Source organism: Falco peregrinus, chromosome 2, assembly GCF_023634155.1.
Source record: "Falco peregrinus isolate bFalPer1 chromosome 2, bFalPer1.pri, whole genome shotgun sequence".
Taxonomy (NCBI): domain Eukaryota; kingdom Metazoa; phylum Chordata; class Aves; order Falconiformes; family Falconidae; genus Falco; species Falco peregrinus.
The window spans coordinates 1,459,099-1,485,263 of record NC_073722.1 but is presented as its reverse complement, the minus strand read 5'-3'; the positions used below and the strand labels follow the sequence as shown (position 1 = coordinate 1,485,263).

Sequence of the window (26,165 nt, the reverse complement as noted above, 5' to 3'; positions counted from 1 at the left end):
TGTATTCTGTGTTTCATAGTTTAATTTAAACTCATTGAGGTAATCTTTGTGTGTTCATAGATTAATATTTGTTGGACAAACAGTTATGAATCATTGGCACTGGCACGAAGTACAATAGAGCTGGCCTGGCACCAACAACCATGACCTACACTGCTTTTCAAAATAAACTTTAGGCTCCCAGTAGATCCTTGCTAGTTTTTCTTCTGTTTCCACCAATGTCAGGATGATTTAGGCAATATGTGATAGTCTGAATCCCACACAGGCCTCAAAACAGGGTCAAAAGTAAGCTGGCTCAGGCACATCTGCATGCTGAGCTGCAACAGCTACGCTGCTACTTGCGCTCCAGCTAATCAGCTGAGAGATAGCACAGGTATCTCACATAGAAGTCAGCTATGCAAGCAGACTCTGAAATGAGTTGGTTTGCATCACTGCAGCAGTAAAATACCTGCTGTAATCATACAACAAAAGCAAATTCAGTTAAGTTTCCATTTTCAGAGTTTTAACAGAATGCAAAATAGATCTGTCATCCTTCTATTCAACTTCTGGTGGAATATAAACGTTGTGCAATGGGTTACTCCACAGCAATGTGCTTAAAATTCCTGTGATGAATTTAGGTAATGAGACCCAGGGGGGCCAGAGATGGTGAAGACACGTAGACACACACACTCACACCCACCCTCACCCACCCCCCCACCCCCCCCCACTCCCATCTCTTTTCCCTAGTAGCTCAAGAATTCTTTTTCATGCTGACTTTAATTTTTTCTGCTGGATTTCCTCCCAACATAAATACTACTTGTCTGCTCAGAGCGACTAGATCTAGTTCAGTATCATTTTTCTGAAAACATTCACACTTTGTTGTTCAAGCATCTGATTCTTGCAGAACTCTGAACAGATTGTCTATCTTTAAGACTTTTCAGTCTAACACAGTACTAAAAAGAAATTGTAAACTTACCTACTGGAGTTGCTATGAAACCAGTTCAAGCTTTCATCTCTTAGTTTTATTATACCCTCTGTAATTTCTCAAGTACCAGAAGTCAGAATTCTTGTTTCTGTGTTGTTGGACAGATGATTTGGGTCTGCTATGTTTAAAACTGTATCTCATGTCCAAAAGTATATAATCCATTTTCAGTAGTTTTATTTAAAAAACGTTAGTTATAAACCATTAAAGGACTATTCCTCAGGAAATAATTCTTTTAAAATAATGTCTTAATATTAGAAATTCAAATAATGAATACATGGTTTCTCTTGTTCTAACTTCATGGTTCAACAATGACGTTTTGTTATATTTTTTATTGTATAAATTCTTATAAGTTTTAAGTGAAAGAATCATACAATCATTACGTTGGAAAAGACCTTTGAGATCATTGAGTCCCACCATAAACTTAACACTGCCAAGTCCACCAGTAAATCATGTCCTTAAATACCACATTACAAATCTTTTAAATACCTCCAGGAATGGTGACTCAACCACTTCCCTGGGCAGCCTGTTCCAATGCCATACAACCCTTTAGGGGAAGATGTTTCTCCTAATATCCAGTCTAAACATCCCTTGGCACAACTTGAGGCCATTTCCTCTCATCCTATCACTTGTTATTAGGGAAAAGAGACCAACACCCACCTCGCTACAACCTCCTTTCAGGTAATTGTAGAGAGTGATAGTCTCCCCTGAGCCTCCTTTTCTCCAGACTAAACAACTCCAGTTCCCTCAGCCATTCCTCGTAAGACTTGTTCTCCACCTGCATTGCTCTTCTTTCAGTGTGCCCCAGCACCTCAATGTATTTCTTGTAGTGAGAGGCCCAAAACTTAACACAGTATTCAAGGTGCAGCTGCAGCAGGGACAATCACTTCCCTTGTCCTGCTGGCCACACTAGAGGATACAAGCCAGGACGCTGCTGGCCTTCTCGGCCACCTGGGCACACTGCTGCCTCATATTCAGCAGGCTGTCAACCAAGACCCCTGCATCGTTTTCCACCAGGCAGCTTTCCAGCCACTCTTCCCCAAGCCTGTAGCATTGCATGGTACTGTTGCAGGACCCAGCACTGAGCCTTGTTGAACCTCATACAACTGACCTCAGCCCATCAATCCAGCCTGTCCAAATCCCTCTGCAGATCACTCCTACCCTCTATCAGACCAACACTGCCCCCCAGCTTGGTGTCATCTGCAAACTTACTGAAGGTGCACTCAATCCTCTCCTCCAGACCACTGACACAGATGTTAAACAAAACCAGCCCCAATACTGAGCCATGGGGAATGCCACTTGTGACCAGCTGCCAACTGGATTTAACTCCATTTAGTACCATGCCTTTGGCTTGGCCAGCCAGCCAGTTTCTTTACCCAGCAAAGTGTACACCCATTCAAGCCATGAGCAGCCAGTTTCTCCCCAGCAGTGAGGTCAGTCTGACAGGCATGTAGTTTTCTGGATCCTCCTTCCTGCCCTTCTTGTAGATGGGCATCTCACTTGCTAGCCTCCAGTCAGCTGGTACCTCCCCGGTTAGCCAGGGCTGCTGATAAACGATGGAAGGGGCTCGCTGAGCACTCCTGCCAGCTTCCTCATTACCCTCAGGTGGATCCCGTTCAGTCCCATAGACTTGCGTATCTAAGTGGTGTGACAGGTTGCTGACCATTTCCCCTTGGATTATGGGGGATTCATTCTGCTCCTCGTTCCTGCCTTCCAGCTCAGGGGGCTGAGTACCCAGAGAACAACTGCTTTCACTATTAAAGACCGAGGTGAAGGAATTAAGTACCTCAGCCTTTTCCTCACCCTTTGTCACTGTTTTCTCCAGCATCCAATAAAAGCTAAGAGATTCTTCTTAGCTCTCCTTTTGTTGCTAAAGTATTTGTAGAAACATTTTTTATTGATTAACTTCTGGTTAGGCTTTGACCCTTCTAATTTTCTCCCTGCACAACCTCAGGACATCCTTATAGTCCTCGTGAGTTTCCTGCCCCTTGTTCCAAAGCTCATAAACTTTCTTTTTTTTTTTTTGGTTTGTTGTGTAAGTTCTTACATATTCTTACTCAGAATGATGATCTATAGTATAGAATGTCCCTTTGACTAGTTCAGCTCTGTCCCAGCTGTGCTCCCTCCCAGCTTCTTGTGCACCTGCTCACTGGCAGAACATGGGAAACTGAAAAGTTCTTAATTTATAGTATGCACTACTAGCAATGACTAAAACATCAGTGCGTTATCAACATTATTCTCAAACTAAGTCCAAAGCACAGCACTGTACAAGCTACTAAGAAAAAAAATTAACTCTGTCCCAGCTGAAACCAGGACAGACATACTGGAGAGAGTCCATTGAAATGGCGCTAAGATAAGGGCATCTCTTCTGTGAGGAAAGGCTGAGAGAGCCGGGACTGTTCATCCTGGAGAAGAGAATGCTCAGGGGGATCACCTCAAAGTATATAAATGAAGGGAGGGTGTAAAGTAGATGGAGCCAGTCTGTTCGCAGTGGCTCCCAGTGACAGGGCAGGAGATGAAAAGCACAAACTGGAACACAGCAGATTTTGTCTGCATATCAGAGAACAGTTTTTACTGTGAGGGTGACAGCACTGGCACAGGTTTCCCAGAGAGGTTGTGGAGTCTTCTTCCTTGGAGATATTCAGAAGCCATCTGGACATTGTCCTGGGAACCAGCTGTAGGTAGCCCTGCTTGAGCAGGAGGTTTGGACCAAGTGACCTCCAGAGGTCCTTTCCAATGTCAACCATTCTGTGATTCTGTGAGTCACCAACCGGGATATATAGCATTTCCAGTAAACTGGAAGGTGAGCTGTCTGTGGTTCATTGAATCTTGTTAATTTTTAGAAACCATATTGAGGTGTGATGAACTGGAATTTTCCACTCAAACTGTGTTTCCTTAGAAAATTTCCATCCAGATTTGCTGATGAGCTGCAATTTGAGGAAGCCTTGACGTCACTGATGCCATGAAAATTGTTTCTGTGGCTATTCTAAATATACAGTGCGAACTGCTGATATCTTGAAGCCAGGGATACAGATGCAAGATACAGAGGCACAAATAAGCAAGGTGTAGGAAATCTGAAAAACATCTGCTAGGAAACTCCTAACATAAGCAATGTTTTATCAGAAACAATTCGGTATCCACTGATTTTGAGGAAAAAAGTCCCAGTGTTTCAGATTCCTTTAGTTTCATATAGTGAAAACACTGCATATTCCCAGCACTGTGTTTCCTGCTGAGTGCCTTTCATGAACTGGAAAACTTTCCTCATTACTTTGTCTCTTCACAAATAACCTTCCAAATTTAGACGTATATTACTACTAAAGTAGTCACATCTTGTTCCACAGTTCTCCTATGAATTTATAAAAAAGTTCTCAAATTTGTGAGTTTAATAAAACAACGAGAAGTTTTCTTCTGTGTTGGAAAATGAGAGCCCAGTAACATTCTCTGTATAAGGTGTGATCAAATGAAGCAACAGCTGGATGAAGTGGAAAGCTATGGCTTCCTGTGGAACGGAAAGAATTTGTATCAGAATTTCTAAAATACAGTGCAGTATTGGACAAGCTCATGGGAATGACAGAAAGCCAAATACAAACAAAAAAATATATATTTTCACATATTTCTGGAAGACAATATCCCAAGTTTACAACTTTCCTATAGGAAATTGCTTCCTCCAATGCAGGATGACCCATATGCATATGGTTCAGTGCTAGAGGAAGCCTGCCAAAGGTCACTTCAGATGAAATTCTTGCTACAAATTCAGATTGCAGAAACAGAAACAGAGTTTTAGCAGCAGCCAGGAACAAAGAGACATAACACTGGAAGAAAATTTTATTCCATAATTCTCCTGGATTTTGTTCCAGTCATAGTATGCTGCAAAAATATTACAACAATAATGTGAACCTTCCAAATACAGATAATTGTCACTACATATTCTGTCCTACAAAATATCATATAAAATATTTTATAAGTGACATTTTGAGGCAGATTCAGAAAGTATTAAAGAGTTTAGCTAAGTTAAAAGGGAAAAATAATTCATAACTTTCAAAGAAATAAGACATCCGAAGAAAAAACTGATCTTCATGTAGATTTGTACAAATTTTGCAATTTCTGTACATGGGAACTTTTTTTTCTGGCTGCACATAGTCTATCTAATTTGAGATATTAACATAAATGCATATCTAAGTCTATGATATGCTAGGAGAATTATCCAGTTGCATATGAATATGTAAGTCAGAAGGAAGCATTATGTAATAACTAATATTATACTGAAATAGAGCTAATTTTAAGTAGTAACATTTTGATTGGTAGCTCAGTCACTTTGCAGTTCTGCTTATTTAGAACTAATAAATCAATAACTTTCTCCCATCTTTAGTTTTTGAGACTAATGTACATATGTGGAAAACAGGACAGGTGTGAATAGAACCCGGTGTGAATGTAAAGGGCATAGACAAACAAGCACAAAATAGAATTATGATGAATATGATATACACCTTTTGGTTTAAAAAAATCACAGCTATGCTTTTTTAACTCCAGTAGCAGTGAGAATTATCCATTCCTGATACAGGACTCATTCTAAGAAAAGCAACTGAATTAATTAAAAATAAGGAGCCCTCTCACCAAAACAGATATGTAGTGGAAAAAGCTATATGATTTATATGCAATAGATGCTGGTAAAGCCAATGAGAATCAATGTAGGAAAGATACATGAAAAGCTTTATACATGTATATTTCTTTATTTATATTATAATTTACGTGTTTTGATGGTTTAAGATACAGAAATCTTATTAACATCAAACCTTAGATTGTTTGAAAAGCAGAATTATTTTGGGTTTATAGAAATTTACTATGAAACAATAAATGCTACATTTCTGGTGAAAGAGTGGCTTCTCCTGGAAATCAGCTGCAGTCATAAATCTTTTAACTGTATCTTAAAAGTGATGTAAACTATAAAACTTTTGTTTTATCAGTAGGCTAGATTGTCAAAAGAACTTTATTATTTACTAATTAACATTTTCTTTTCTTCGAAATCTTGTCAACCTTTAGAAGGATAATTCATAGCCTGTTTATTTTCTCTGGAGAATTTGAAATATTTATGAAAATACTGAGATTTAAGGCTGTGTCTATGATAAATCTTCTTATATTTATATAGAGATTATAAATCTAATATAGCATGATAGTTTCTGGGCAGCTAGAAAAATCATAATGATTTTAAATTAGCATTGTGAGTTATCTGAAGCAGCACTGTATTTACTTTACTTATTGGCACAAGCTGTGTTATTTTCTTCTTTGGCCATTCTATTTTACTTGTCAAAACCAGATATATCTATTTTCTTTATAGCCACCCTACATTGTAACCTCTCACCAGACACAGTGAATGAAATTAATTTCCTACAGTGGCCAGGTTATATATCTTATTTATCATTTGCTGAAGTGAAGCTGTACTTCTAGATTAGGCGATTTAGGATCTCTGTGTGAGACAAAGGAGTGGTTCACAACACAAGCATCATGTAAGCACTGACCTAGCAAAGTATTTGTGCTGTGATAAACTTTAACCATGTTAGTAATTTTAAGAATTCCGCTGATAAAATTTGTGTGTTTGAATATAAGGGCCACCTGGACCATGGTCATAAATCTACCTAGTTTTGTGAAGTATTACAATATTAAGCTATTGTGCATAAAGTTACATCTTGTCATAATAAATAGGATAAAGAAATTAAAATTTTATTTCTTGTAACTTCCATGCACACTCTATAACTGAAGGTAAGCGATTCATACTCCAGTGTAAGCAGTTTGCAACCCTCCTTTTCATTCTGGAAGAGCACAACACGATTTCATAAGAGCAGTAATGTAATGTAGATAGTTCTATGGTATCATTATGGACTTTGATAGCTTTACAAAGCAAAAATCGGGAAATTTCTGCCCTGTATGTTGGTGTAAAAATCAAATGTAATGACAAACACAGAACAAACAAATGACAAAGTGAAACAAAGAAAGATAGCCAATAACAAAAACCATGTTTAATTTCAGTGTAACATTTATCCAATATCTGTTTGACATTTGTTAGTGGTTTCTCCCTTTCAATAAGTATTAATATTCTAAATATTCTCAAAAAGAAGCTACTGAGGTAGCTTGATACAAATCTATAAAAATGAAAAGCATGGAAAATGAGCTAGGATTCAGTTTTATAATACTCAAATTTATTTTTTAAAAAATTTAAATTCATGGAGTCACAAATAAAAATTTTCCTGCCACTATAATGTTTTTCATATAAATTGCCAAAATCCTCTTCAGACGTATTATTATAAACTTGATAAAGAATCAAGAAAATTAACTAAAAGTAAAAAAAACTAATGCTTTTAACTGTAAAGCTTCAAGATCTTAATTAAAAAAACATTCTCAAATTGCGCTTTATTTTTTTTACCAGTTCAAATGGGAGTTAGCTATTGTAATTAATGGGGAAAAAAGGTGTCCTGAACTGGTATTACAAAAAAAGACTTCCTAAACCTCCTAATGAAACTAGCGCTATCCTTACATTGTGGTGTAAAATCAACACTGACTTTTACCTACTCTTCTTAGTTCCGTGTTTTAATATTGAACATGCTGTAGTAATCAAGAGTAATACTATGTTTGAACTTGTTATCTATAAATGATAAGCCCTATTTATCTGATCTTTTAGGGAGTTCGGGTCTCATTAGGAACTCTCAATCTCTTGGCAACCTTTTTATTGGCTTAAATAGGCAGTGTAGGACAGTGGTTCCTTAAGTAGATGTGTAAGTGGACCACTGCGATTTGAGGTCTGCTGGCTTGAGTTGTAACATTTTTTTTCTTACTGAGAGAACTATAGTGTCATTTGACATGGAAAAAAATACAAAACATGGCTGACAACTGCTTGTCATAGTAAATTGCCATGTTTTGTACTTCGTCTACCTCTTTGACCTCCAAACTCTGCCTTTGTTGCCTTCAAGTGGCAGACTGCAACCATTACCAACCAGTACTTGCAGCTTTTCAGACGATGTTGCATTTTAGGGGAACAATGTCTAAAACAAAAAGGGATTTGTTCCTCTGTAATGTGATCATTACTGCTTCATGAGACACACAGTTCTCTTGGCGTTCTTTAATGAAATGGAATGGAACGGAACACAACGGAACAGAACAGAACAGAGTATTTCTGTTGGAAGGGACCAACAGTGATCATGTAGTCCAACTGCCTGACCAATTCAGGGCTGACTGAAAGTTAAAACATTGTATTAAGGGCATTGTCCAAATACCTCCAGTACGTTCCTGGCTCCTTAACCTTCAGCATTTGCAACACCGACTCTATGTTTTTAGACACTCAAAATAATTTAATAATTTGCAATCCTAAAGCTTTTGAGTGAATCTTGCTTTTTATCTTATCATTGTAATATAAAGCTGGATACATATCTCAGTAAATACATTTAATTAATGATTTACCCACTAAAACTGAATAGGAAATGTTCCCATGTATTTTAGTGACAGCAATAATAAGCTTAGCTTTTTTTTGTCCTTGGGTTTTACAAAAGTTAGATTCAACTGGAGTTTAAATCATGACAGATGCTTTGAAATAAATTGCAGTAGCTGAGAGCAATATAAGTAGAACTTTTAATTTTGTATTTCTGAGGTGCTTCTCATTAGAATACATCTACTTCCCATTTTCAGAAATTAATTTCTTAACACAGGAAAACTTGAGTGCAGTGTGTGTAAGCAATTGTCATCCTGACCATGTGTGTCATGTACTCATGTAACATGCTGCTACAGTAGGGAAAATTGCATGGAAAAAATTATATTAATGTGCTTCACCCTAAGAATAGTTTGATGGATCCAGATTTTATGAAAATCTTTAAAGTGGCTTTGTGACCACTGAGATTTTATATTGCAACTCTAAAATATGTAGGCTTCATAAACATTCCTGTCATTTATACATTGTATGATCTAATTTTTATTATTTATATAGCATTTTATTTGTTGTACATAATTCCTGATCACAAACAGTTTCTCTAGAATAACAGTTAAAATGGGTAAAGCAAGATTGTTAATAATGTTTCTATGAGTAAGATCAGAGGAAAGTAAAATGGACCTTTTGTGAATGTTACATTAAAAACAGATTAACATTGGGAAAAATGTGCTTTAATTGTCATACTCTATTAAAAATATGGGCCAACATTTTTCTAAATGTGAATGATCTTTGAGCTACTCATACTGGATATGTCTGGGTGTTTTATAGTGGGTTTGATGTTGGTCTGGAAGAGGTTGTATAATCTAGAGATACATCTATTTGTGCTTGGAAATAGCTTATTAGCTGGTATTGCTTTTCTCACGTTCCGCTTCAGGCTATATTGGAGAAATAGGAAATCTATTCTAAAATTTTATAAAAATAATTATACTGTAAGCTAAATTTAGATGTTTCTATCTTGGAAAGATAACCTGACTGCACATGGAAGAATTTCCATATCCCAACTTACGCTACTAAATCATACACACTTTTCTGATCATTAAAAGTCTTTATGACATAGCTAATTCATCCAGTAAATTATTCAAGTGTAATTAAAATAAAATATACAAGAAATCATGTTTAATCGTGTGCTTTGAAATTCATTCTGTATGAGATGGAGGAAGAAGAAGAAAATGGAGATCAAATCTTTAACAGAGATTAGCAGCCTAGATTACCATGGGGTTTTGCTGATTTATACCAGCTGAATTGCTGGCCTGCTCACTGAGTTATCAAAATCACAGCTGGTGAGTTCAGACTATTTATTTCTCCTCATTCACCCAATATTAGCTCTAATGTGTTTATAATATTCTGAAATTCAGTGGAGTGTTTTCAAATTTCAGTTTTCAATTTAGATTTCACACCAAATACATATAAAATCCATCACGGCAAAGGAAACCCTAATAATAAATACTATAAAGTTGGTTCATCATCGCGGAATTTACAGTATGTCAAAAGTGTTCATCTAAAACTTATGTATTGCTTCAAGAACAATGTTCCAAAAAAAATTATATGGGCAATCTCATTAGAGGTCACAATTTTTAGTATTTAGAATGCATACATGCCATTCTGTTATGTCCCAGTAGCTAGATGAAATAAGAAATCAGTTACAATATCACCCAACAGAAATTATTATTTTTACTCAAAATTATATAAAACAAAAATCAGTTTCTGAACTCTGTGTGTGTATATATGTATGTATTTATATTTACAATATACATTATGAATTGGATTTTTAGAAACCAGTGGGAAGTCTGCCATTACCTTGAGCGATGCCAAAATTCCACCCCACTGTCAAAGACTTATCAGAAAGCCTGACAATATATCTCTGTGCCAGAATAAAATGCCTTGGAGGATTTCATATGTTTAAAAGATTTGTGGAGTTTGTTCAACAATGATTAAGTGACTATGCTAAATAAGTGCTGTTTATTTATGTATGGCTTGGTAATCTTGTTCATACCCTCAGGTTCATGAAAGCCAAGTTAAGAATACATAAAGAAATTATACACAGAGTGTAAAGGGATTTGAGGGTCATTGGCATGTATTTGAACATTGTTCAGTAGCCCTGAAATATCAGTTCCCAGGCCAAATTTTTTCATTAACCTTCCCATTCCCTAACACAGTTTAGTTATCATGTTGGTACGATTTTACTCCTTTCCCCTGGCCCATCACATTATTAAGCAACATGGCTTTTCATCAAGTGCTACATTGTTTTCACTGATGTTGGTAATATCTTTCAAGTTGCCCTCTTACACAGAGTATCCTGTTTCTGTTCAGTTTCTACTGCTAGGTATTGATTTTTAAAAAAAAGCATTATAGGATTAATTGAACTGGTATAACTAATACATAGTGACGGAGTGGAAGAGGGAGAAAAGTGGTACAGCAAAAGAAAAGGAGGTAGGGAAGGAAAGGATGCAAGAGCGCTCAGGTGGCAGCAGGTAGATCACTGCAAGGATATATTTACAGAGGTGTAGGAAAAAAGGCCATGAGATAAGGACCTAGAAGCTAGAGAATGTGAAGACAAGATCAGCTGAAAGCACGTAGTGAAGTCAAGCTCAAGTATGAACCAGTTATGTAGAACTGATCCAGTTTTGAAGATCAAACAGAGAATGAGAGAAAAGGAAACTGAACATTTTGGACAGAACAGCATTTTAGAAGTTGAGTACATGAAGGAAATTCAAAAAAAAAAAAAAAAAAAGAAAGAAAAAGACATCAAAACTCGAGGGTTTATGATTCCACAGACATCAACTTCTGGGGACAATGTACTTAAAATGTATATGGAATAGAAAGTAACAAGTAAGCAAATTTTGCTGTTTTAAGTAAATCAATTTGCTGAAATAAAAGGGAAACAAAAAGATAGGTATAGTGCAAAGAATTTTGCTAAGCTTTGAAATTATGAAGAGAAGTAAAAAGGCAGATGAAATTCAATATAGTTAAATGTAAATCAGTATGCATTAAAAAAATATTGATAGCCACTGTCAGGAAAAAAAACTTGAAGCTATGAGAGGGAATTGTATGGAAACATCAGGTTAGAGCCCAGCAGCAATCACAAAAACAAAATAAAAAGTTAAAAGCGGAGGGTAGATAATTCACTATATATTCCAATACAAGATCAAGGAATATTGATGAAATTAGGCAGCAAGGCACATTTTCACATGTCAATTCAAATGACAGACGTTTGTGGGGTTTCAAAAAGCAAAGAGATGCATTACTAAAAGGATATTATTAACTGACTAGGAAATCTGACATATTAGGTTTGACCCAGTTCCAGTTCTATGATGAGGTCTTTTACTGGAGAAGTTTAACTAACCTACGGCAAGAACTGAGGTGTCATGGAGTCTGCCTGGACCCTGTGCCAAAGACCAACCAGTAGTCCTTTATTAAACTTACCTTATTTCCTTTTTCTTCTCTACCATATCAAAATGGCCACTCTGTACAGGAGGAAGTCAAATCCTTCTCTGACACCTCTGATGCTTGAACTTTGTGGTGTAAAGGCGAGACAAAACTACAATAGGAAACGGCTAAGTTAAGATTAGATACGTATTGTTGCAATACTATAAAAGTTTTATTTCACTCAGGAAGAAGATTGCTGAGCAATTTATTCCAGTTAATGAGTTCTTGGCAAAGTTAAGAGGCCAAGTTAAAGGGTTTTTTTCAACTCTTTATCTCATACCGCTTTTCAGTTGTTAAAGAAGTTACGTGGCTGGTCCTGGGTTTTTTCATTTTTATATACTTTGTCAGACTCCCAACAGTTCACTCTCACAGGCTGTATATGGTAGAACAATCCACAAGGAAGATAATCCTGTGTCTTATTAGTGACTGTCACTCAAAACTGAATCATGATGGCAAGAAATATTATGTCAGTCTCTAAACGTTTCTGAAATAAAACTCTTCAACCTTCAGTCTGCTACTTCAGCTGCTTAAGCAATTCAAATTAACTAAAGAGGCTCATCTTTGTCTTGCAGTATAAGTGCAGCTTGTCGCCATGAATCATCTCTAAAACTGTTTGGGAACATGTTCATATTTTTCCCCTGAAAATGTTATTTTGGCAAAAAAAAACCCTTTCTGGAAGAACGTTTTCTTTGGAAAAGTGTTTCTTAGATCCAGACTACAATTTCTAGCCAAATCTGTGGAAAAAAAGACACAGCTTACACTTCCTAATTGTCCATAAGACTCCAGTGATGCTGGTAAAACACTGGGTTCCTGCATTGTAGCAAATGCCACAAACACTGGGCTTGCCACTATTGGGGAGGGTCTTCTCTGCTTTTGCTTTGCCACACTGTGTTGACTCGTCATTGGCCCAAAGTAGTTCAGTAATCTGAGGCAATGGCTTCACGGGTCAGCTAATTTATGTGAAATTGTGTTTCATATCCTCTCATGCTATTTTTCTGTATTATTTTGTTTCTGGAATACACCGAGGAGAATTCTTAGACATGTTTAGAAACAAAATTAAATATATTATTCATTTATTTAAATGGTTCAGCAAATTTCCAAACACTTAGCGAACACAGCATAATATTTATACTAACAACAAATTAGGAACTGGATGAAATTTGAGATACAGCTACTTGCTATAAATTTTTCCTAGTAAATGTGACTGATACCTGAATCTCAAAGTGGTTTTTTTCTGCTTTCTGACTTACTGACAGAAGGTCTTTAAGCAGAAAAAATAGCACCTGTACCTCCCACTGAACTGTCATGGTGCATTCTTTCTACATTTCATGAACATTCGAGCATGCCATGCACATTGGAAATATTTATCAGTAATATAATATTTTATATAATATTTATATAATAATATATTCAATATAATATTGAATCATAGAAGTGTATAATCATAGAATGGCTTAGTTTGGAAGGGACCTTAAAGATCACCTAGTTCCAAGCCCCCTGCCATGGGCAGGGACACCTTCCGCTAGACCAGGTTGCTCAAAGCCCCATCCAGCCTGGCCTGGAACACTTCCAGGGATGGGGCACCCACATGGAGTTCTCTGGGCAATCCATTCCTGTGTCCTACCACCCTCACAGTAAAGAATTACTTCTGAACATCCAATCTAAATGTACCCTCTTTCAGCTTAAAGCCATTACCCCTTCTTCTATCACTACATGTCCTTGTAAAAAGTCCCTCTCCAGCTTTCTTGTAGGCCTCCTTTAGGTACTGGAAGGCTGCTGTAAGGTGTCCCTGGCGTCTCCTCTTCTCCAGGCTGAACAACCCCAACTCTCTCAGACTGTCTTCATAGGAGAGGTGCTCCAGCCCGCTGTTCATCTTTGTGGCCTCCTCTGGGCTTGCTCCCGCAGGTCCGTGTCCTTCTTAGGTTGGGGGCCCCAGGGCTGAATGCAGTAGTCCAGGCGGGGTCTCATGAGAGCAGAGGAGAGGGTAAGAATCACCTCGCTCAACCGTCCACATACTTAGGAATGTAACAAAATACCTGCAGATTGAACTTGTACTCATAAATACATGAATGAAGGTTGTTTGTATTATTCAGAATGTTCCATCCTTTTCCAGAAAGAAAGCTCTACTTTCTTAACTGAGCATAGATCAAGTAAAAATGTTTGGCTATTGTTAATATATAGGCAGCAGAAAAGCTGCTAAATATCAACAGAGAATTTTGGACTCCAGTGTCTAGGTTAATACTCCGCAGCCAGAAAAAAAGTTGTCTTTCTTCTGTCAGAACTTTTCTGGGTAGCACTGATCCAAGTCCCAGTATCAGCTGCATTATCAGTAGGTATGATCCACCATGTGGATCTCCAGAAAGAAATGTTAACAGCACTGCAAGTAATATATGGTCTTCAGTATATAAACGTAAAACCATCACTTTTTGTTGTTCATTAACAGAATAAGAAAATTATGAAATAACTAAAACTTCTTGGAAAAGAGGCTTTCTCTGTTATTTACATTAATGAGAACAAAATTTCAACTTTCTGGAGGAAATAGAGAAATCAAACGTTTCTCATATAATTTCTGTTTAGTATTTGATAGAAAATGTATTTGTCCTTTTTTCTCTAAACGTTGGGCTCTCTAGTAAGACTGTCTTTTGATTTACTGTGGTTTTCTCTTGTAAAGTAATTTAATTGTCTGAGAGCAGTACTTGGTAGATAAAGGAGAATGGGAAATGAAGAAATCAAACTACATCTTTTAGTGGTCAGTACAATAGCGTGTATACACAAAAATACTTTGAAATTTTGCCAGAATATATTTATTTTTAACAAAATAAAGATTTTGTTTTTCAACAGCTCTAAGTTTCCATGGAGAAAGGATATGTTAGGAAATAATTTTGGTATTGTCAAAATCTGTTTTCCATCAAACAACAATGTTAAGAAAAATATTAAATTTAGCCTGTTTTTAAAAATACTAGAATAAACTAAAGTTTAATACTAGAAGAAAGCAAAGTTTTGCCAATAGTTATTGCAATCCTTTGTCTTTGAAAAGTGTATTTTCAAAACAAGAAAAATAGCTAAGACCCTTGAACCAATATTGTGTTTCATAACACAACATTCAACAGGTTAATGAATTTCAACCAAGTAGTTGAACAGAAATTTTTTTTCTCCTAGACCTTTTTGTAAGGTATATCAATAGAGTAGCAGCTACTTTTCTGTAACTTTTCAATCTTTTTGGTAATTTCCCTGGTGAATTGTTGTCTGTGAACCTTCAATTATCTTTAAAAATGTATCCTAATGATCACTTAGCCCAGTGTGAGAACCTATATTCTATCATAATTTTCAGTTTGCTTAATTATCTTGTTGCAAACTTTCTATGCTAAACAAAAATGTTCAGTTTGGCCTTGATCTTGCTTTATTATTCTTGTATTTTGCCCAATATCCTCATAGTATGAAAAAAATCATAATGGGGAAATTTTAATACAGCCTTTAATGCTCTCTTAATTGAATTTGAATATTTCTATGAAAAATAAAATGACCATTTATATTGAAAATAATTATGCCAGTTAAAATGAAATACAGAGCTGCTGTGGCAAGGAAAACTATTTTCATTTCACTGGGAAGCTACTACTTGACAGATCTTCTCTGTCAGCCAGAATATTAATTTCTGTGTTTCTATTTAGCTTTGCTGCTTATGCTAGGAAACTTTTCAGTGAAGTGGACTCTAAATAAATGCAGTACAGAGGATCAGCAATAAACTATAAAATCTCCATTAGTTTCAGTGTGTGTAAAGTGGGACAAAATAGGCCTTTTAGTGACTAGGCAGTTGGGCTTTATTTTGTTAGCTTTTTTCAATCTGTGAAGTCGATCAGTGCCAAGCACATGATCAGTATAAATAATAATCCTTTCCGTGTGAATGTCGCTTCTACTGGCATTCTTATCAAGGTCTCTGTCAAATTTTGTCCTCGGAGTATCTCTACTTCCAACTACTAAATCATTACTTAGAAATAATTATAGATAACACTTGGCAGTGTGAAAGAATGGATTGCTGATAGTTTCCAATGGGAAGTAGAAAAAGCAATGTATAACTATGTGAACAGTTCCGTATAAAATAAGTACAAAAAAAATAAATTTGTTGTCATGGCAACCTTTTTCCATTGACAGAGAGGAAAGATGAGGATGACAAACATATGTGGTAAAAGATACAAAACCTAAAGTAGGCACAAGAGAAATGTAAGAATAACATGACCAGTGTATTCCACACAGCTAATCAGGCAAATTGCCAGATTAATCTTTCTTTCCCTCTTTGTCCCTTAATGAAATCTCATTTGTTTTTGAGAGAAAATAGCTTTGTAAAACTGTTTCCCATCCAGCTAGAAACAAAGCCAAGGGTGAACACAAAGCTTTAGACATGAAGTGCAGATGAAGGAAGGTTTTGTTTTAGAAATTCCAGCCAATATCCTTCTCGCCAACCTTTTCCCTTCAGTCCTGCTGTATGACTTTCATCTTATCTGGAAAGAAAAGCCACAGTTTGTGTTTTTTTCTTTCTGTTCATACTGAGTCATACTGTTACCAAGCATCTGTTGCAGAAGTGAGGCACAGTTCTAACACTGAGAGATGCTTCCAACTTCTTGTTAGAATTTCTGATGGTATTGTATGTAGTAAACTGAAATCTGTGGATTTACGCCCTTCCAGTTTCACTGAGTTTCATTTCAATGAAGTTTCACATAAACCTCAGAAGCTGAATACCTATTATGTCATTCCAGCGCACTTGCTAGTAAATAAGACCATGCGTTCTCACACTTGATACAAACATAACTAGTAAACTGGGGAAATAGATGGTCATTTAAAACATGTTCAAAATTAAAAAGATTTGCATTGAAATGAGAATACATGTTTTTCCACTGGAGGAGCTGAGAATTTAAATATTCTTTGCTTTTTTGGAATGAAATGAAGAAAATTTGCTTTATATGCATTTAAAAGGCCTTATTCCCTACCTATCTGCATAATATCTGCAATACAAGAAAGGCAGTCAATGAGGTTGTTAAAGCTATTTTTGAAGCACTGGGCTGGGATTAAGTGTATAGACTGAGGCTACTATGGATTTGCTGTGAGACCTTGATCGAGCGACAGAGCCTGCAATGAAAAGTAACTTGTTTACTTCTGTTAATCTACATTGTTATTGGAGGAAGCTGCACATACTTTTACTTCAGATCCCAGTTTATAAAAAAGACAATGATATTGTCCTACAACGGGAGCTATTGCTAGCCCAAGTTCATTAATAACAGTATTTTGATATGGCTATACCAGACCAGACCAAACCAAATTCCACCTAGCTCAGTTGTCTGTGTCTGACAATAGCTAGTAATACAGGCATGGAACCAATCCAAGAACAATCTGATGGACAGTGGTGCCTTCAAGGAATATTTCTGTGCCCTGCAACAGTCTGCATCTCAGAGATTTTATGAGGCAGAGCTGTTATAATAGTCCAGTGAGTCTGATTGCTTTCTGAAATTGCATGAATTTTCAACAACCTCCTGCAGCAAGGAGTTTCATAGTTAAATAACCAGATTTGTTGTCTCTGTTTTATTTATTGCTTTTAGTTAACGCACCGGAATTCTGCTGGGATAGAAAGTAAATACTGCTCACTTTTCATCCTCTCAGAATCATAGAATCATAGAATGGTTTGCATTGGAGGGACCTTAAAGATCACCTAGATCCAGCCCCCTGCCATGGGCACAGGGACACCTTCCACCAGACCAGGTTGCTCAAAGCCCCATCCAGCCTGGCCTTCAACATTTCCAGGGATGGGGCACCCACAGCTTCTCTGGGCAACCTGTGCCAGTGCCTCACCACCCTCATCATAAAAAACGTCTTCCTAATACGCGTCCTAAATCTACCTTCTTTCAGTTTAAAGCAGTTGCCCTTTGTCCTATTACTACAGGCCTGTTTGATGCTACTTGTCATTTTATAGAACTTTATCTTTGACAAGTGTTGAGATAGTATAGCAAAGAAATAGGAACCTAGACTAATAATGTAATAATGGCTTTTTACACACATTTCTATTAATAATCAATGAAGATTTTCTGTTTTTTTTAAAAAAAGCATTATTTTAATTTCTGCTCACTTTCTGCTTTGAAGACCAGGTCTGCAGAACATTTTCCCAGATGCGTATAATGCCAGCTTTTGTAGCATTAATCAGTATCTGTGCTTATACAAACTCCAATTTAAAGTTTTTATCCCAGGAAATTGCAGTTCTGATTAGTGATGTGTAAAAGGACTGTCATCAGTCATTGTGGGGAAGAAAAAAAAGGACATAAGGAAAGTAGAGGGGATGATTAAGTAAAATATCCTTATGTCGCAGAAGATCCAGTAGACACTGAAACTTTAATATATCCAAAACTAGACCTGGGACCTCTTAAGGATCTTCATTCTGCAGATTTTGAAGGTGATCCCCTCCCTTAGTCTATAGAGTTGCATAGGATTTGCCCACAGTATCTACCTCTGATATTCACTGGCTTGAGATATAGATGGAAGCTGAAGACCTGTGGACCTAGTTAGTACGTTTTGGGGAGTCATTCAAGAAGTTTCAGTCCTTCATTGTGACACCAGTGCCACTTACAGCTGTGAAAAAAGGCACAGTCTGTTTTCCATGGTGTATTTCAGTGCTGTGCTGCTTTGACAAATGTGGTGGTTTGAGCCTGGCTGAATGCCAGGTGCCCACCAAAACCACTCTGTCACTGCCCTCAACTGGACAGGGGAAAGAAAATATAAAGAAAGGCTCGTGGGTCAAGATATGGGCAGGGAGAGATCGCTTCAGCAATTGCCTTCCCAGGCAAAACAGACTTGACCTGGGGAAATTAGTTTAATCTATTACCATTCAAATCAGAAAAAACCCACCTTCCCCCCACCCCTCCCTTCCTCCCAGGCTTAATTTAATTGTCAGTTCTCTACCTCCTCCCTCTGAGCAGCGCAGGGGGATGGGGAAGAGGGGTTACAGTCATTTCATCACAATTTTTCTGCAGCTCTGTCTTCCTCAAACTCTTCGCCTGCTCCAGCACGGGATCCCTCCCATGGGAGACAGTTCTCCACGAACTTCTCCACTGTCAGTCCTTCTCATGAGCTGCAGTTCCTCACACACTGCTCCAGCCTGGGTCCCTTCCACAGGGTGCGGTCCTTCAGCAACGGACTGCTCTGGGGTGGGTCCCCCATGGTGTCACAGGCCCTGCCAGCAAACCTGCTCTGCTGTGGGCTTCCCAGGGGGTCACAGCCTCCTTCGGGCATCTGCCTGCTCTGGTGTGGGGTCCTCCCCGGGCTGCAGGCGGGTACCTGCTCCAGCATTAACCCCCACGGGCTGCAGGCCGGTACCTGCTCCACCATTAACCCCCCTGGGCCGCAGGCGGGTACCTGCTCCACCATCAACCTCCCCAGGCTGCAGGGGCACAGCCTGCCTCACCGTGGGCTTCACCACAGGCTGCGGGGGAATCTCTGCTCCGGCGCCTGGACACCTCCTGCCCCTCCTTCCTCACTGACCTGGCGGTCTGCAGGGCTGCTGCTCTCACATAGTATTACTCCTCTCTCCTGCTGCTGCAGATTTTTATTTTTTTTTCCCTTCTTAATATGCTGTCACGAGGCAGTACCACCGTTCTGATGGGCTCAGCCTTGGCCGTCAGCAGATCCATCTTGGAGCCAGCTGGAATTGGCTTCACTGGACACAGAGGAACTTTCTGGTATCTCCTCACAGAAGCCACCTCTGCAACCCCCACCACCGCTACCAAAACATTGCCATGCAAACCCACTACAAGAGAATACTGCAAACTCCACAAAATCTTGAATCCCCAACCCACTCCCTATAAAAATTATCTCTAGTCTGGTCCAGAGAATACAATGTTTTTGAAATACTAATTATTACATGTTTTCAGTTTCAAATTAAATCTTTTGGAAGAATTTATTGTGCATAATTATTTTTTTATTTATGTTGTCTCCATTATTTTTTAAGGAAATACCTTCTTTTCAATGCAGTTAATGGAATAACAAATATAAGGCTGTACAAAAAATTAGTATAAAGAATTTGCTGATAAGATTAGTTCTTTATTCAGTGCATCATCTATACCTTTTTCTGTATAGTTGCAAATTCAAGGGTTTTTTCCCTCAAATATTCATGTCCCTTCCTTGAAAATACAGGTTTTATGCTCTGTAGTTCATTTCAGAGCCAACTAGACAAGGTCTAGTTGTTCAGAGCTCAGCTTGTATGGAACTAATGTGGAAAATACTGTTTAGATAATCAGAGAAACATAATACAATAGTGAAATTAATTAATTGGGTATTTACCATAGCTAAGGCAAGATAGTCAAGTGAGTTGTGAGGCAAATTTTTTTCAGAAAAAGCATCAAATGTAACCAGGACCTTTCATAATGTTTATTTACTGTACAAAAAGAATATGCATCATTTTGCAGAAAATGAGAAACTACTTTATCATCAATACTTAAAATATTTAAAAGATTCAGAAAAGCATTCATACAGAAAAATTCACATGCAGGTGGCACCATAACTTGCAAGGTACAGTAAAGCAGATCACAGCATAAATTACTTATTTAAATATGTGGCTTTGAATTTTCTGGAATCATTCAGCTGAAGTGCCTATGAATTTCATTACACAAGCAGACTAAATTACCTATGACCAGGATAAGTAAGATGTACAGAAAGAACCTTTTCCACAATGAATAAGAGGAGTCTTGTCCTACAGCAGAAGCAGAAAATACGGTGACTGAAGCATTCACCAGGAGGCTGGTCTGAAACTGTAGATTTTTTTCTGATGATACAAAAAAAACTTCTAGTGGAATCGAGGCTGTTCAAAGAGTATGGCTTACTTATCCATAGCTAGGATGACCTCTGCTCAACACCCTAACTGTTCTAAATTCCATTCTAATTGTTCCTAGGCTATATTTAAGGATATACATTTGACTTGCCTTATTAATGGCTGCAGTGTTTACATGGGATTTTAAAAGCCATATGTTACAGTGCCTACAGCTCAGAAGTCCAATGTCTTTGTGTATGTAATCTGTAAATTCTGTGTTGTGTAAAAAGGGGAATAATAATGATACTTACTTCAAAGGTACATTGGAAGAGTGACTATAATAAAGATGAAGAAATGGCCAGACATTTACCATCATGGGATCCGTACATAAACCTGACGTGTACAGGTTGTTTTAAAATAGTTGCTATAGTCAAATTGGCACCAGATATACTCTATAAATGAATTAATGCAAAGAACAGTTTAGCATAAAGAATTTGTTAGCTCTAATGAGCAGACACAAGTTCTTTCCATTGGCTTTCAGTTACTTTGCTAAAGGTTGCCAAAATGCATATATGTACATATAAATATATATCTTTTTTGTATTTTCTGATTACTTGATGAGGAATACCTAGAAGGGGTTGCATTTTAGATTGATGGAGCTAGTGACATGTTAATCTGAGTAAAACTGGTGTGCTATTATTGATAAAATAATTACAAAGTTGCAAACTGTTGACCTCCCCCCAGGCTCTCTACTTGATTTTTTCTTACTGTCAAAAAGCTTAAGAGAAATGCCAGAAACCATGAATTCCTAATCCTGTGCTCAAGTATTGCAAAGTGTAATGGCAGTGTTGGAACATGAATAAGACAGAAATAGAAGTTACATAAACAATGCAGCTGACCTCTTTTTATCAGAGTTTACCAGAACAAATACTGTGCCTGAGAAAAGAACAGATAAAGTCAAAATATGACCAAAATAAAACTGCCACGAAGCCATGTTTCAGTTAGAAGATACCTGGAGATAGATGTATAGCTGGATATTCACTCAGCCAGGATCCTCAAGAGTACTTTAGTGATAATATACACCACTTTAGGCACTTAACTACCCATTTAGGCAAAACTGATATCACTAACTGCCACCCTTCTCCAAAGGCAGGTACGTTCTCCCTGCATTTCAGTTTCTGCCCGTGACTTTGTGTCCACAGCATCAGTTCTGATTCCAGCCTGCCGTTTCCTTAGCCGAAGCTCAGTCTCAAAGAGTGACTCCCAGCTGAACACCTCCCTCAGTAGACTCAATTTTGTAGGCATGTTCTGACCACACATACGGAACCAGATTTTTATTTTTATTCTTCTCCAAGTGTTGGACAACTATATTTACTTTTAGCCGTACTGTAAAACCAGAACACCTAGAAAGTCTTACAGCGAAGACGCTTTCTGTCAGATAAATGACCTCAGCTGAAATTCCTGTCTCACTTAGGTAAAATACAGATTTGATGCTATGTCTCAGGACCATTTCTTATACAAGACAATTTCTGCGTATTCCCTCTGTTTTGGGTTTGCCTTCTGCCTGTACAAACACAAACAAGGAAAACTGGAATGTATTGGCTTGCTCCGAGGAAAGGGGTGTACAGGTTTAGGACTGGATCCTACTTCTAGGTCAGTTTAAGAGATTGCACGTTCAGACAGTTTTGATGATCTGTCTTAATGCATCTAATTATGTGAAATACAGCATCTACTGATTTCATTGAGTGATAGATACCTGCGTCAAAATTAGTGGACAACTGTGTAAGTATTTCTGAACAACTTTACATAACAATATTCAGATTCATATCTGTTTTGTTTGGAAATCAAATATCTTAGATCAAGTCTAAAGATAGGCATTGTGAATTAATAAGTGAATGTGAGGACCCAGCAAGCAAATTATTAGATATTAGATTCAAAGCCGTTAGCTAGCTCCTTATAGCCCAGGAACTGAAGTTTTAATTAGCTACGATGTGATTTGATGGATGTCTCTTCGTGAATATTAAAAAGATAATGACTGTTTTCCAAAAAAACATCCTTTTAAAACAATATTGGTTAAAATACCATGGGAGTGATCTGGGTGCCTAAATAGAGGTGTCTACTGTCACAGACACTATTCTTGCCAAGAGCAGTCACCAATTAGCCGTAGTCTCGGTATCAAATCTACTCACCTTTTATAGATCACACTTTTCCAAAGTGAGTAGTGTCAACTTTAATTAATGACATGTCCATTTCTCCTTCAGTTACCTCAGTGCTCTTTCCTTCTCCCTCCATAAGCCATTCTTTCTTCCTTCAGGAGTGGAAACCCCCCCCGAACCCAACAGCTGCTCAGAGCAGCTCACACAGAATGTCATTTATAGTTACCTCCTCTGGACTTCACCAGTTGTCACTGGAGCTACAAAAGATCTGGAGACAACTGTAGTGTGAATTTTTTTCTGTTTAGGAAAGAATTATGGCTAGAATGGCTCCCAAACTCTGTAAGGGAAGATCCTGTAACATTGGCTGAAGTACTGAAAAAGTCTGGCTTTGCATTTACAACCCAGACAGAAAACAAAAATTTCATTACAAATGTCAGGCTGAGTAAATAACTTAAGTGCTTCATATTTCTGCCATCAATGTTTATGTCGTTTCTGGTATTGTCCCATTCTAACAACATGCAGAATATCTCCTAGCACAGACTGATGTTTAGTATGTCTGCATTTCCCAGCTGATAACTGAATTCCGTACTGGTGTACTGGTAAGGGTCAGATATGGAAGTGACAGGAAATTATTTAGATGTCCTTGAAAAGATCTTATTTTAGAAACAATTGATGCTTTGGAAGGAGCATGGAAACAGGCTAGACTATAGGAAAGGACTTTTGTCTTATTTGGAATCTCTAAATTTTCAGATATTTAGACATGCTAAGTACAGTTGTGTTCAAGGCAGCACTATCTAGTTTAAAATAATTTGCTGAATTCTTGTGCCTAGCTCCTACAACTGTTTCCTGCAATGGAATGGAAAAGCCAACCTTTAATGGAAAAATGCACAACACACATTTGCGTTACCTAAAGGACAGTGTGAAAAGCAAATAAAGCATGTGAGGTCTCATGTGTTGCTAGATATACAATTTAAGGAAACATTTAATTTATTTTATTTATTTTTTTTTTTAAAGAAAGGCTTTGTCGGCTGTTGTAGTAACAAGGCAGGGTTTCAGCTTTACTTGTAATTTGTTATTGTGTAGAATACAAGCATTGTTCCAACACATTTCATATATTACATTGTTACAGAGAATGTGCACATACTGTTGAAATAGTGTCACACATTACAATGATTCAGTAATATTTGCTAGAGATAAATAAAATATTCTATTTCAGCCCCATTCAGCCTAATCTAAGCAGCTCTGTTCCAGATTCAGGTGCCTTTGGAAAAGGAATTGTTTTCCATTTTCAGTTTATTTTTATTTTCTCCAAACTGATTATTTTCTATAGAAAATACACATTGATGTATCAGTGACTGAAAAACACACCTACACATAGATGTTCTCTGATGTTCTCTGAGTTTTAGCCTTGCTTTCTGAATCAGAGAAAAACATTATCCTAGGTAAAGCAAAATATCCAGAAAGAAACATGTTGACATCAAAATCTCTCTGTAAACAATTTTATAGCAAATACTTTACAGGTAGTTGATATTATCAGCTCTTTACTGTGGGTTTTATCCACGGGATCTCTCAATTAGTATTTGCAGAAACAAATTAGCTACTGCAAAATGCTGCCAAAGACTACTTATTGCAAAAGTTTATTTGAAATTAAAAGCAGGAAATGAGATAAAGAATCGTTGAAACATAACAAGTGTTAGCACAAGTTTTATTTGTAAAATTTAGACTGCAAAACTCATGTAAAGTGAGGAACATGGAAAAAATATTTGAAATCCAATTTTACAATATATACATTTCAAATGTAACTGTGATTTGCCAGTTTTCCCCACTAGAAATAGCATCAATTGTTCCATGAGAAATGTTCCAACAATAAGTGCTTCACTTAGATTTTATTGGACTTTTCTATTAAACAAAATAACAAATGTCTTCGTAGAAAACAAAATATTTGTATACAATCCAAAAAATTATACAATTTAAAGGAAAATCTCTTCTGAATAGGCAATAGTTGTTTCTTTTTCTATTTCAACTGCTCTATCCCAAAGTTAAACATGTATGAAATACAAATAATGTTATTTTGTGTCAAAATAAATTCCCCACCATTTAAAAAAAAAAGCCTTTAACTACAACTAATTGCACAGGCTTTGTGCCATTGCTAGACCTTGACTTCATCATTATTATAAAGTGGATCTTGAGCAAAGCAACAGAAATCCCATCCTTAGAACATTCAAGCTTGGTCAGATACACAATTATAAGAATGCTGATACAGCTGAACCAGAAGTCCTAGGACATTTTTTCTATCTATAATTTTGGGGACATCCTGCTAAGAAGTGAGATTTTTTTCTGGCTCTGAGAAAAGTAACCAGGGTGTCTGGAAGCTAGCTCTTTTTGTAAATAAAATACAGTTATGAAATATCTCATCTATTAATATTGTAATCCATACTTTGGTTAGGATTTTTGTGTAGTTAATTGGGAGTACCTTTGACTAAAATAATTATAAGCAAACTGTCCTTTTTTTCCTCATTTCATTCTGATCCTTTAACACATTCCAGTAAGTCCAGCAGTTAACTTAGAGATAATCACTGTGCATTGGATCTTTTATACCAAGTATCCAGAAATCACCTCTCTATATATTCTTTTGCCATAGAATGGCTTCACTGTGTTTTAGAAGCCCAGTATTCAAAGCTCTACTTTTGTACACTCCCCTGAAAATTGGAGAACTTGTGACATCGTGCACCCATGGAAACACCATACTTACAGAAAATACCTTAGCAGTTTTGCTAGTCACAATAAAAAAATAAATGCAGGTGAAAGCAAAGACAAGACTTAAAAAACAGATAGGCAAATAGAAGAATATACTTTCTGAAGAGTCAGCTTTCACTTTCCCTAACTTTACCAGTTGTCTGTGAATAGGTGAATAGTAGTAGTATATCTCCTATTATATTCGATTATGTACATGCATGCAGTATGTATTTTAAATATAGACCATATAGATTACTTTAGTACTGTAGACAGGTGTATATCCCTAATTAATAGGCGTCTATTTTGGAGCTTGACTATAATCATATTTTACAGGTAGATACTCAACATATCATACTAAGTAATACTGAGCCTAAATTTATGACGTTTTATGCAGAACAGCAAAATACAGTAAGTAATATGAAAAGAAACAGAAAAAAACCAAAAAAACCCCAAAAAACAGGAAAAAAATCAAACCCAACCACAAAACTGATATAAAAATTAAATTGTGGTCCCTCATTACTGTAATTTTCACTAATACCAATAAGGACACATGAACTATAGTGCAGAAAGACACTCCAGCCTATTTCCTGAGATAACAGCAAGGTAAACAGGAATTTATACAGCCTTGGGAAAAAA

At 37.0% G+C, this 26,165-nt stretch overlaps 1 long non-coding RNA gene across 1 annotated transcript; it reads right to left on the bottom strand.

Annotated features, from left to right (window-relative positions):
• Window positions 1–904: 904 nt before the first annotated feature.
• Window positions 905–23,338, bottom strand: LOC129783864 (uncharacterized). Its single transcript, XR_008745898.1, has 3 exons — window positions 22,827–23,338; window positions 11,853–11,967; window positions 905–4,457 (listed from the first exon to the last, which is right to left on the bottom strand). It is a non-coding gene; the product is annotated as an uncharacterized LOC129783864 (long non-coding RNA).
• Between the last annotated feature and the right edge of the window lie 2,827 nt (window positions 23,339–26,165).